Raw genomic sequence first — 14,485 nt, forward strand, 5'->3', positions numbered from 1 at the left:
CCAGAGGCAGTATGCTATAATGGAAATGGCCCAACTTTAAATGCCAGCTCTACCCTTCCTTAGTTGTATAAATAAGCTGTGCATATTTTTTAACTATTCTGATTATCCAGTTTCTCATCTATAAAAAGGAATAATACTATCTGTTTCAAAGAGTTGAAAAGAGGGCTATAGATAACATATGTACATGGCACAAAGCAGGCCATTTTGAATATAAAGTATATCTTAGTAAATAGGCTTATGTCATTGATGGAGTGTAGCTGGAGACAGCTGTTATAATTATCAACCACGGTGAAACACCCTTTCGCCAGCCCTCAAGCTCTTGCTGAGAGACACAGCACTCTGTAAGCACTCAGTTTTGTCTACATCCTTCGAAAGTGTGAAATCCAAAACCAATCACAAAATTTCTAGTATGGTTATCCAGTGGGATTACTACACCCACCTTTTAGGCCATCTTACTTTTACTAATGCAGCCAAAGATTTTTTTTAAAAAAAATAATTACACTATACCAAGCTTAGGCCAACAAAATCCTGCATTTTGTATTGTTTGTCTTTGCAGTTACATTTTCCCCAAATAGTTTTATCAAACTATATATGAGAAGTTACATTGAACCTTAAACTCCATCTGATTTTTTAACTCGAGAATTTTAGAACTCTCGATTCTATAATCCTCTATATTCTTAGATCTTTTTCCAGGTCATCGATAAGGTCCAGTAAGAGAGAGCTGAGGACAGTCTCTGGAATAGTCTTCGGGCTGACACCAATCAATTAATCTATGCACTCTGGCTAGAGCTGCCTGAACAGATTCAACTTCATCTATGCAGATTACCAACATGCTCATATATCTATCTCCTCCATGGACAAAGATCTATTTCAAAAGAGATGTGGTCAAACTTTCTGCTAAAATAATCTAATAGTGCTATAGACCCCAAAATTCATATGCTGAACCCCAATCCCCAATTTGATAGTATTTGGAGGTAGGGCTTTTTGAGAAGTAATTAGGCTATGAATGAGACTAGTGTCCTTACAAAAGAAACCCCAGATAGAGCTCCCTTGCCCCTTCCACCATATGAGCTTACAGTGAGAACTATACGAACTGAATCTGCTGGAGCCTTGATCTCTGACATCCCAGTCTCCACAACTGTGAGAAATAAATTTCTGTTGTTCATAAGCCACCCAGTCTATGGTATTGTTGTAACAGCCCAAATGGACTAAGACAGATAATCTATCAATTTCATAAGCCTCTCAAAAGGAAATGAGTTTAATTTGGAAGGATAAAAAGTCCTCCCCACTAAAGCAAAAACCCTTGATTCCTCACAGCTAAGCAGAAGATGAGACGAGCTGGCCCTCCAAAGATGAACAATCTCGGCACGCAGGTAGGCCACCTGCCTCTGAGAGGTGGTACTAGGATCACAGAGGATCAAGTGAACAGATAAATTGCCCAGGAGAGGACACTCCCAGATATCACTGCCATGAAGCCCCTGGCCAAACCAAGAGTCCCTTTCAAGATGGCAACATTGGTAAGATAAAACTGAGTCACTGGTTTTTGTCTGAAAAAGTAAACATTAAAAGAAGAAAGATTTGAGAATTATGAATCTTCAACCATGAAGTTCAAGAAGTAAAAGCCCCACAAATTCAGCTCAGTGCAGTATAACTCACTAATGTGCAAGCCCTTCTGAGTATAAGCCTGTTGGTAATCTTGTTGGGAAAAAGCAATCAATATAAGCATCACGGTAACAAAAGCAGCAAATAGGGTATATATCAGCTATGAATAATAGCCTGTGACAAAATCTGATAGATTAAACTATTAGCTATAATTTCTGACCCACAAATTCAGCTCAGTGCAGTATAACTCACTGATCAAGATTAAAAAAATTCTATAGTAACAAAATTGTTTATGCTAACTTTTTAATGATGAGAATTGTTAAATTAAAATGAAACAGCAAAATAAAAGATATATATATACAACCCAAGACTTAAGTATTTGTTCCTTTTTCATGAAGAACTTGCAAACTGCACTGATTTTGAACCCAACAAATTTTTAGAGGTATGACAAATTTTCCAGACTTTAAAATTTTATCCTATTTTTCCCTTACAGCCACCACAAACTCTCTATGCACAATGAAAGCTGCCAGTTCAGCCAGGATAGTCAGTGTGGTTCCTTCTGGCACTTACTCCCATATGAAAACCAACTGCTACTCGTCCTTCAAATGGCACCTCCTTGCACAATGCTTTCTCCTTGGTTTCTCAGCAGTAAAGATTCTGTCCTGCCTTCTCTGAATTTCCGTAAGTACTTAATGGAAAATAAATCTTGCAGTATCCATCCCTTTCTATTTGTATTACAGTTGGTTGGTTCTGTTCACTCCTTATTCCAAAACACTGAAATAGGAAATGTGTTCCTTTCTTTTCTCTTATAGCACTTATCTTACTGTACTACTACATCAAACAAAAGATCCTCTCCAAGACTGCTTTCTCATCATTAAGAAGGAATAAAAATACTTATTTCACAAGGCTCCTACATGTTTCCATGAGGTAATAGAAGAGAAAATTTCTTATTAACTGCAATAGGTTATTTGAACATTAGCTGTCATCTTGGTTGTCACTGACCTCACAGTAATTTACTTAAAACAATCAAAATTATGCATAATCCCCAGCCAGGGGTCCATGTATCAGTGGTATTACCTGCAAAATGTTAACATCTAAACACCTGACTTATTAAGAAAAAACTGCTATATTAATGGTAATTAATAAAAGCACAATAGGAACAGTAACCAGAAAAAATGTTTTACATTTTAAAAAGAATTAAAAATAAAATATGCACAGAATAACTATGCTCAAGAATATCCACAAATTATGTTATGAGCAAAGCATAAGAATATGTATAAGAATAATATATAATAGTATATGTTATTTTTTAGAATTGTAAGAATGTAAACAATGGCCATCTTTTAGTTACAGGATTTCATGTTTAAAAGAATCAGTTTCACAATGTCCTGTTGGGAGGGGTGTTGGGGGCCTAGGTGAAAAACGTGAAGGGATTAAGTATAAATTGCTATAGCCGTGCCACTCCGAACGTGCCGGATCTTGTCTGATTTCAAAAGGAAGCAGGGTTGGGCCCGGTTAGTACTTGGATGGGAGACCACCTAGGAATATCAGGTACTGTGAGCTTTAAAAAAAAAAAAGTATGAACTGACAGTTACAAAACAATGAGGGGGATATAATGTACAGCATAGAGAATATGGTCAATAATATTGTAATAACTATGTGTGTTGTCAGGTGGGTAGTAGACTTATTTGGGAGATCAAGTCATAAATTATATAAATTTCTAACCACTAAAAATTAAAAAATAAAGACAAACCTATGAGAAATTTTTAAAAATCCATTTTCTCAACTTTTCCATGTTTTCTAATAGGTTTATAATATTATTTTCACAGTAGAAAAAAAAATTTTGTATATTTTCACATTATACCCCCCTTGGAAAGGTGTTTATATGTCACAAAAGAAACATGGTGATGGGAGCACAGTCAAGAAACTAGGAGAGCCACTGATTGCCAAAAAAAGCCTGCTGGCCACTGTCTACATAAATTCCAAGTCTCACACACAGATATGTATTTCCCAAGGGGAGGACAGGTCATTTGGAACATATGTCACCGATGGCATCAGCTAAGTGACATCATCCACTCCTGGGATACTCTACAGTCCTTGTCAACATAGGAGCAGTAACTAGGACAGAGAAGGCAGAAAATACATACATAAAATCCTTGTGGGAGCCTGGTTCAAAAGCTAGGAGTATCAACTTAACCCAGGCGTAGAAATTAACTTATTCCTGGTTTAGAAAGCAGAATGGAAACCAATGTTTGCAAATAGTTACTGGTATTACCATTTAAATGCTCTGTGCTCTTCCTCCTGTTTAACAGACTTTTGTTTGGAGGAAACAAGGCAAAGCATAGAGCTTTCCCCTGGCTCCCAAAAGTCTCCCTTTGCCCTTGCCTCTCCCAAATTACTACTGTATAGAGAAAAATAGTCCACAGAATTTGAATTTGCTTTTAATAATGGTAACTCTAAGGAATGTTTTCTCTATTGGGGGGGGGCGGGGGAATAAAGGTGGGGGGGCCGGGTATAGACTACAGAATGTCTCCTAATAAACCCTGCCTTCTGGTATTCACACTCATATATAAATCCCATCCCCTTGAGTGTGGGCAGGATCAGTAACTTGGTTCTAATAGACTATGGCAAAGGTGACAGAGAGCATTATCACTTTCATGATTATGTTATATAAGATTGTCAATGTCCACCTTACTAGAAGGCACACTCCCTTGCTGGCTTTATGAAACAAGCTGCTAGTTGTGAGCTATTCTATGGAGAGGTCCATGTGGCAAGGAACTGAGGGTGCCAACAAAAAAAACTGGCCCTCACTCTGACTTCCGGTAAGGAATTGAATGCTGCCAACAATCACATGAGCCTAGAGTGGATCCTTCCCCAGTAGTTTTCAAACAAAAACACAGCCCTGACGAACTCCTTGATTGCAGCCTTACAGAAGACCCAGTTAAGTTGTGCCTGGACTCCTCACCCACAGAAATGATGAGAAAATAAATGTGTTGGTTGAAGCCACTATGTTTGTGGTGATATTGTTACACAGCAATAGATAATATAGTGTGGGATCAGAAGGCTTCTCATTTTCTATATACTTGAGTAATGTTTTATACTTTCTTTTACAATAAGCATACATTACTTTATACTAAAAAAGGGTTCTCAACTACGTTTTCTGAAACTTGGCTTAGAAAATAAATGTCCTCTTAAACTCCACCCCCCCTTTTTTTGTATATCCATTGCCAGTACCTCAAAACCTCACAGTTCAATGACTATGATAGTGATATTCAGTCTGATTGGCAATACTCAGTGTTGCATTTTTAGCCCATTTCAGTTTAAGTACCATCTTTCCAAACTCATCTCCCATTAATCTACAGTGAGGCCTCAGCATCTTCCCAGCCTTCTGCTGGCCCCAGCAAGTGCTTCATGTTTCCATAGATCACACTTCGGCCCTCCCTGCCATTCCTCCCGCGCTCGCCAAGTCTTTACTTCCATCCAAACCCATCTCACACCACATGCAGGACGGTATCCAGATGGCCCTGGCTCTCGAGACCACAAGCCATCAACTCCTGGCACAAATGACTATCTGCTGCACACCATCTTTAGCACTTTGGATCTACTCCTGGATCCTGTTATTTGTCACTTCTCCAGCTAGAAGAGAAGGGCCACTTCGCATTGTCTTGTGTTCCCTCAGCACCAGCCCCTAATGCAGTCAATATTCTAGTCAAGCAATGACATCATGGGAACCTAATAGTTTAATACTTTTTTGACATGTACTTCAAATACTATATATAATAAATAAAACATTTTTCAGGTTTGTGAAAGAATAACTTTCTCAGGTTTGAAGCAACAAAAGCAATCAAAGAGAAACATGAACAGAGTGAAATATTCACAGCAAGTCCAGCCACATGCTTAGAATAAAAAAATAAAGAATCGAAATGTCCATAGAGGAACAATTTTAAAAATTATGGGAAGTCTGTGTTATGTAATTCTAATCAGCCACTTAGAGTAGCTCTGTACTTACTGATATGAATAATTTGCTAAGTGAAAACAGGAATCTGCCCACTACCTACATAGTTATGGGGGGGAGGGATAAGATATTATAAAAATGCACAGAAAGGAACCCAGAGGATAGAAATCAATCTGTTGACAGTGGTTACCTCTGGAGAAGGGCCTGGGCGAGGAAGACAGGTGGTACAGAGAAACTTTCACATTTTCTCTGTATACACCAAAAACAATGAATACACCTAGCATCCAGATCTTGGTTTCTAAATACAATTCTCCACTTAAAAGAAATAGGGCTTCTTGGAGAAAGAGCTGACTCCAGGGTTGGGTAAGTGTAAAATGAACTTAGAACATCTTGTGCCAAAGTAAATAAGTGCTCAAAGAATGATGAAGACATAGGAACCAGTGTGAAGGGTTCTCACTTGCCGAATCTGGGACAAAAGGATATTAAAAGAAGTAATGACAGAAACAGATTATAACCAATTAAATGAAGCAGAATCCCTGAGTTCATGTGGCTATAAATACAATAAATAAAAAAAGAGGAGAAAGCTCTTCCTTACATTACAACACAAACTAATAAATGTAGAAGGAATGATGAGAATTAGAAATCACCATTTGGCAGCCATCATAGGTAAAGTTGTTTCAGTCAAGATATATCAACGGATGCTAAAACTGTAGGTGAAAGTTTAATAAAGAAACAAAATATTTATATGGTTTCAAAGTATCCTCTCACAAGAAATTTTTTAATTATAAAGGGAAAAATAATAGCTTTACAGTAGAGAAACCTAGTAAATACTATCTAAACCAAGTGATCAAAGTTAACACCACCAATAAATGAGACAAACAGAAATCATGTGCCTCCTAATATAATGTACATGAAAAGGACACACCACTTACATGGTATTTCTGCTAACCTCAAGTTAATCATAAGGATATATCAGAAAACCTCAAATTGAGGAACATCATATTCTTCAGAAATGTCAAGGTCACAAAAGACTAAAAAAAGACTAAAAAGACTAAAAAGGAGACTAAAGAAACATGACAATTAAATCCAACGTGTCAACCAGGATACAAACAGAAAAATGCTTTTCCCACTTTTGCTTTAAAGAACATTATTACAATAACTGATAAAGTTTGAATGGAATTCTGAATTTGATAATTATATTGTGGTAATATAAGAGAATGTCCTGTTTTTAGGAAATATGCACTGAAGTACTTCAGGGTAAAGGTCTACAACTTATTTACAAACAATTCTGAAAAAAATACTTTTAAAAACAGGACAACAAAGCAAACATGGTAAACGGCTAACAAGTGAGGAATCTGGTTGACGATATACACGCATACCTCATTTTATTGCATTTCGCTTTATTGTACTTCACAGATGTTGCACTTTTTACAACCTGAAGGCAAGATCTTCCACAAACCAAAGGATTACGACTCACTTTATTGTGATACTTGCTTTATTTACTTTAACTGAACCCACAATATCTCTGAGGTATGTCTGTACAGAAGTTCTTTGTATTATTTTGCAGCTTTTTTATAAGTCTGAAATTATTTCAAAATAAAAACTTCTTTAAAGTATCTGCAGGAAAAAATATATATGCAGGAAAAAATACTTGGAGGCCACAGAATATTCAAGTACGAGGAAAGCAACCCTGCCACAGCTATCCCCTAGATGGCAAATCTTGGCACTCGGCCCTCACAAAAATTGCTGAGCATTTATTCCACAAGATGGCAGAGCTTCCCCAAATGCCAGAGCTGGGTTTAGAGCAGCTATTCCTCTCCTCTGCTCTGGAACAAACATGCTGCCTTCCCCTGCTCCTCCTCCTGCTGTCCAAGAGCCTCCTTCACACTGATTCCTCAGATCATGACTCCATTCCAGGTTAGAAATTCCAAGACTGGCACCAGATCAGGACAGCACTTACTGAACAATGACTAACACAAAAGCATCCTATCCTCCAGGGGCCTTGCTGGATGTTTCTGATAATACCACCCTTCTTCCTGCTTACTTACGTAACACATTCCTGATGAATGAGTTCTCAACAACCCCCCTTTCTCCCAGGAATCTTTCCGGATCATCCTGTACTCAACACTAAGCCCTATTCCAAAAGGAACACCAGGAACACCAGTTTCCAAATCAAATTAAAGAATTCCAAAGGCACCGTCGTCTCCGGAGTACTGACATCACTTATACCACACACTGCTCTTCAGGCCTGGCCACCCTACCAATAAGCCTCTTACTCAGAGTGTACACAATGCTTTAATAAGTGCCCTCAAGAGCAGTGGGAGTTTTGCATTACATACTGTACAACTTCCTTAAAGGCAGGGACTGTGTTCACTTCACTTGATTTACATAGCACCCAGCATCTCAAAAGATGGCATTAGGCACTCCTTTGGTAGATGGGAGTCACAGACCCTGCATCACCAGCTATGAGGAAGTATACAGCTCTAAGTCGCTCCTTCTTTAGCCAAATATCAGGTTCTTTGTCTATAAAACAGGGAGAATAGTGAAAATTTAAAAATAACTTAAGCAGAGAAGAGTTAAATAAATTATGGAATACGCATACAATGAAATAAATTATATGCAACTGTGAAAGGAAATATGAACTGATGTGGAAAAACACCATAAATTAAAATGGCAAGCCACTGAATAATACGAGACTATGATTTCATTATTATGTTTTTATAAAGCTCTATGTATATATGTTATGTTTGTATATGCAGAGAACCATGTCTGGAAGGATGGAAAGCCACACACCAAATTGTACCATGGTTCTTTCAAGAGTGAGAAAACAAAAAAAAAGACAATAAAAGGACAACTTTTCACATTTTTTTCTTTTACTTGGTTTAATTTTTCCTAGCATGTATTGGTTTTGAAATTTATTAAAAAAATTAAAAATACCAACATGACTCCTTATGAAATACTTTTTAAAATAGGGGTCCCAGATGCCTTAATTTAGAGAATAGTTGTGAAAATTCATCAAAAACTAATACTTAGTATTCCTTAGTTTTCAGATTATGAAAAATCAAATTTCATTTAAAAATCACATTAAACAAAACCTTTCATTTCCATCTGTTCATGACTCAAAAATGATGACCAAATGTAGACTTTATAAGTCTACAAAGTCTGGGATGACTTTAAATTCTGCCATGTTATGTTTTTCAATGAAGAAAATTAATGAGCAACTGATATGGTTTAACTTTTAATACCTTAGAAAACATATTAAAAATACCTTTTCACACTAATTTTCAAAACACTCTTTATCTGGCCAAATGTGTTGAGTTTTTTAATCCCCATATCCAACAGGAATCTTGGAAAAAGAATCACTGCATCAAAAAATAGGACTCACTTGAAATTGTTTGGAAAAAAATAGTTGTCAACATTATGAAAGATCTAGAAATAGTTAAATTGGGAAATGATCGATCAATAATGTTATTCACCATTATCAGTTGGAAGTATCATGGACAATCCATTCTTATAAGTAAGTACCTCCCTGAGGTCAAGGAGATAAGTTATTCATCTTTGTGTGTTTTCCTAACCCCCTCCAGTTGTGTTACATAAAAAATGTCCAAATAATTGTTGAATGAATAACCCAATGAATTATATGTTACTTACAATCTAACTGATGAAATAATAACTTTTCCAATAAATCTACTTCCTCTGGTTGGGAATAAAAGGTATTCAATAAGTCTACGGCTATGCCACCCTGAATGTGCCCGATCTCGTCTGATCTCAGTAGCTAAGCAGGGTCAGTCCTGGTTAGTACTTGGATGGGAGACCACCCTGGAATACCAGGTATTTATAGGCATTTAAAAAATAAATAAATAAATAAAGGTATTCGATAAAAGTGTACGAAATGAAAGCCCAGAGGTGAGAGTTAATCTGCTGTGCAAAGAGGCTATGTGGCTAGAGCAGAGTCAGCAAGAAAGGAGAGAGAATGAGGAAAAATTAAGTTGGAGAGGTAGCAGGCAGCCAGAAGAAGCAGGCCCACTGTAGCCTGGTGTAAGGACCTGGGGTACTCATAATCAAATACCAAAAGTTCTGGGAAGTAGGAGACATAAATATTAGTTTAATTATTCTTGTACTTTTCTGGATTTCTTTTCAAATTTATGAATATAAAAAAGGAAGTTACCGAAAGAGGTAAATGAATGAAGAAAAGAATACTTCCATAATTGAGGTAAAAGGTACCAAAAAAATCCCTGGTAAAGTTTAAATAAGGTCCTGATTTTGGTAATTATATTGTGGTAATGTAAGAGAATGTCCTCGTTTCTAGGAAATATACATTGAAGTATTTAAGGGTAAAAGTCTGCAACTTATTTTCAAGCAATTTAAAAAAATACTTTAATATATTTTAAAGCCACAAAAGAGATAAGTAGGAGGAAAGCAACCTTACCAACACAGAGAGCCAAGCAAACATTTCATATCTATTCCCCTATCCTGCAGACAAAGCATTTTCAGCAGCTCTATGAATTCCTCAAAGCAACTGATCTCAGTTTGGCAGCAATGTACCTGCTCAGCCTTAACCCATTTCAGAAAACTTACAAGTAAATCAGAAAGCACATCTAACAGTCTTAGAAAAGACCCTATGATTATGCTGTTGATGCTGCTCAGTGTCCATCTCCTAATGCCTAACTACTACTCACCCTTAAAGGCCCTGTGCGAGTACCATCCTCTCCCACTCCTGCCCCCAAACTATTGACCTAAATATCACCTCTCTCGCAAAGTTAGATCCAAATAGCATTTAATGAATACCAGGACCAAAAGAGCCTCATTCATCCTTTTCTACTCAACAGGTAGCAGAGCTCCTGGGAATATAAAAACAAGTGAGTCCTGAGTTCAAGTTCCATGCAGCAGGCACCCATTATCAATGTCAATATTCTCTTCCATAATTCTGTTCTAAGTATTTCTCATGATACCATCTTTCATTCACTCTCACGTTACAGGTACAGGTATTCTTATTCATTCCCCTGAACAGAAAGACCTAGGAAGGCATTTCTCATTCATCTAACTCCTAGAACAATAAACTCTCACCCAATTTTCCACCATAGCACGTACCAGATGGCAGACCACAGACAACACATCCTCCCAAACTACAATGGCTATAACCCTATGACTCTCTTCCTCAAGAAAGCACAGAGAACACAAGTACATGAAAGCTAAACCATTGCGGCATTACACTAAATCTGACCTGGTTACTTTAAAAATAAATTGTTCATAATAAACTATTATAGACACTACTCTGAAACTAATCTGGTTAATTTTAAAGTAAATCACTTGTAAACTTTTGATACTTTGACAAATAACTTCCTATTCATTTTATAACTGAAAACACGTCAATACTCCATGGGTTAGAATCACTAATCTAGACAACGTGGCAAAGTGTCCCATTTCTAATGCGTACTTAGTTTTAAAAAAAAAAAAAAAAAAGCCCACTAAGCCTATACTTATGTTAGGTCTTCTCTCTTATTCATTCTGCATTTCATGTAGAGTATTCATGAATGAGACAGCTTAGAATAGAGCCTAGCACTTAGTAGGCACTAAAATTTGTTGATTAAAATTAATGCATGGACTGCAGCCCAGATTTACAGAATAATCTGAGACCTCTGAACATCTAAGGGCATCAACTCTAATTTGTTTTACAGCATAAACAAATGCCTACACAAATAAAACAATTTCAACTGTATTCTTCTCTAGCTTCTAAATCATCAAAGCAAATAGCGTAGAGCACATTAAAAAGTACAATAATGGGTTCCATGCTGCATTTTTTCAAGCTCAAAGTACTCTAACCTCTACCATTACTAAAATCTCTTTTGGAAAATGGGCAGTGCTTCAGTTAGTTGTAGTGGTTTCGGTATTATTCCCTAGAAAATCCTCTGTGTAACCTAAAAAAGCAAAAGAAAGAAAATCTTACGATCACCCTTTCCCAAGGCTGTCCCACCCTCCTCACTTCATCTTTTGTGTCCTCTATACTAACCAGAGACACCGCTTAATTAACCAAGAGAGATTGAATGTGTGTGTGTGTGTGTGTATTTCAGAAAGAGGTAGCCCAAGACAACACAAAATATGTAAACTTTTAAATGGCATTGGATTTAGCCTCTAACCTAGTCACTTCATTCATCTCATCTGCACACCGTATTTCCTAGTGATGTAGGAATAATTCATAGCCTTTTTCGAGTGATGTCTAACATAACACCAGCCTTAAGACAACATACTTAAGAGCTTAGTCTGTGGTGTTGTAAGGGACATGGCTGTCATCTACAGCTCTCCCTGCCAAAACACACAACTGAGTTCTGAGAATAAATTTCCACCTCATCTGTACATCAACGCTACTAATTATCCCCACGTGACAGAAAAGCAGCCTGGGAGGCAAGGAGCCCTGCCACTGGGCGGAGGCTCAGCAGGAAAAGGGGCATCACTTATACTCACAAGCCTATGAGGCTGAGGTACAACTCTCTGGACCCAGTGGAACAGAAGACCAACCTAATGGCACCATGGATGAGCTAGGAGTGAATATTTAAGAACTTCCTGTTTGCTATTTTCAAAGATCTGCTCTACTACAGTATTTATGATAACTATATAGCATCTTGTCAAGAAAAAGAAAAAAAGAAAAAAAAATCTACCTCCCCCCCTCAAAATTGAAATTATATCCAAAAAGAAGTAAACAATTGTGTAGACATACACACATTATGGTCTAAAAGTCTTATAAATGGTCATATTAAAAACAAAACTATTTAAATGTCATTAATCTTTAAAAATTAAAAAATGTCACCAACTGTTTAACGATGTAAGATTTTCTATTTATAATTTACTCTTATATTTACAATTTGCCTTTCCAGAAGACAAAGAATTTCAAATCTCACAGACGTTAAATACATAAATTAGATTTACATTTGTATAACTCAAATGAGGATATAAATGTACAGAATTCATGACAGCTAATATCAAATAAAGCCACAAGTATGTAGTGTCAAAACACAGAATCACTACATATTAAACTACCTTCTCTCCATTTGAAATAGTCTCATAGGAGATGTACTACACCTTTGCTCCTATTGTTCCTCTGCTGGAATACCTAGTGCCATCTGTTACTCGTGGGACAGTGCTATTCACCCATCAAGATTTAGCTTAAATGTCCTATTTCCCAAATTAACATATCTTTAGGTGGGCACTAAATCTGAATGATCTCATATCAATGGTGCTTATTAGCACAGGGCCTGGTACTTAGCAAGTCCACAGGATGCTCTGAGCAAAAAAAGATATGCAACTACAGCCTCCACATCCACATTTACAGCATCTCCTCTCATATTTGATGCCCTAGCTGCAGGAAGACAATTTCATTTAACCTTTACTATTCCCCCGAGTTACTCTGTAAAACAACTTGTCAGTATATTCTTCCCCAGGGAACAAGGAGCAACCCATAAAAATCTCCACAAGCTGTTTCATTTTCCCTCTGGGCTTTTATGTACCCAAGAAGCTCTCTATACACAGGGAAGAAAAAAAGTGACAGACCATCCATGTTTACCAAAGAAGTACTTGCCAGGCCTAGAACCATGTAATTAATAAAATCTCATGAGATTTGATTCCATGATTGCTTTGGACTAAACTCCAATAAGGCCATGTCTTCCCCCAGTTAAATCGGCCTTAGTCCAAAATACAGATGAGTCTAGAAGAGGGCTATCCTAAAAGCCCTTAAGACTTCATAGATATTTAGGAAATGCCAGAATTTACCTACACTAATTCCCTGCTCCCTGACCCTACTCCGCTCAATTTATGATGTCATACTTTACAAAACTTTTTAAAGATTAATGTTGATCATGCACCTTGAGTCATGAGCTATATGGGTAGGAGACATATTTTGATCTCATCAAAATATTTAGAGTGTCATACTAGAATTAAAATGATTTTTTTTTTAAATTTGAAGTTTATAGTATGGAAAAATACGTACTAATATCTATGGTACATATTATGATTATAACTCTTTTTTAAATACTGAGAAAAAGAGAAAGTAGATTTAAAATTTTTAATTTCACTAAGGTGAAATACAATAGTAAAAGACAAGTGACAGACCAAGAGAAAATACAGTACAATGTAGATAAAAGATCAGTATCAGTAATATACAAAGAAAATCAACAGCATAAACAACCCGACAAAAAGTAGGCAAAGAAAAAGAAACAATTCACAGAAAAATAGATTAAAATATTCAATAAACACATGAAAAAAGTTTGACATCGTAAGAAAAAAAAAAACCGAAGAACTGAAAAAATAAGCTTGTTTCCAATGCTAACATAAATTAGAGAAAATTTAAAAGATGAGTAATATCCATATATGGCAAGGATGTAAGGGAAAATGTACTCTGCCATATTCTTGATCAAATTATAAAGTGAAATGGTCTTTTTGGAGGTGACTTGTCAATACAATTTAAAATGTGCATTCCCAGTCTGTGGCCATGCCACCCTGAACGTGCCCAATCCCGTCTGAGCTCAGAAGCTAAGCAGGGTCGGGCCTGGCTAGTACTTGGATGGGAGACCACCTAGGAATACCAGGTGCTGTAGGTACCTTTGAAACCAGCAGTTGTATTCATTTAAAACTTATCTTATAGGGCTATTCACCAAGTGGTTCAAAGAATACCACTGCATCATTGTTTTAAAATACTCACTTCTTAGAAATATTCTAAATGTCTGTCAAAAAGGAAATGGTTAAGTATATGATGTCATATTGTTATGAAATACAAATACTCAATTATCAAAAAGAATGAGACAGGTATACTGACACAGATAGATCTCAAGAAATAAAAATAAATCAGAGAACAGTAAGCCTAGAATTAACCCAACTAAAAGAACCCAGTACATTTTAAAATACTAAAATCTTAATTGCTTCCCAACCTATGTAAAA

The 14,485-nt window shown here is 36.6% G+C and overlaps 1 protein-coding gene and 2 pseudogenes across 5 annotated transcripts in view; 2 read left to right on the plus strand and 1 right to left on the minus strand.

Annotated features, from left to right (window-relative positions):
* The window catches only part of PHF20 (PHD finger protein 20), a 104,858-nt gene that overhangs the window by 34,789 nt on the left and 55,584 nt on the right, over positions 1–14,485 (minus strand). The gene's annotated exons all lie outside the window — the stretch shown is intronic.
* On the plus strand, positions 9,282–9,401 carry LOC118610529 (annotated as a pseudogene).
* On the plus strand, positions 14,030–14,148 carry LOC118610117 (annotated as a pseudogene).

The sequence above is a fragment of the Rousettus aegyptiacus genome, unplaced genomic scaffold (assembly GCF_014176215.1).
Source record: "Rousettus aegyptiacus isolate mRouAeg1 unplaced genomic scaffold, mRouAeg1.p scaffold_m13_p_12, whole genome shotgun sequence".
Lineage (NCBI taxonomy): Eukaryota > Metazoa > Chordata > Mammalia > Chiroptera > Pteropodidae > Rousettus > Rousettus aegyptiacus.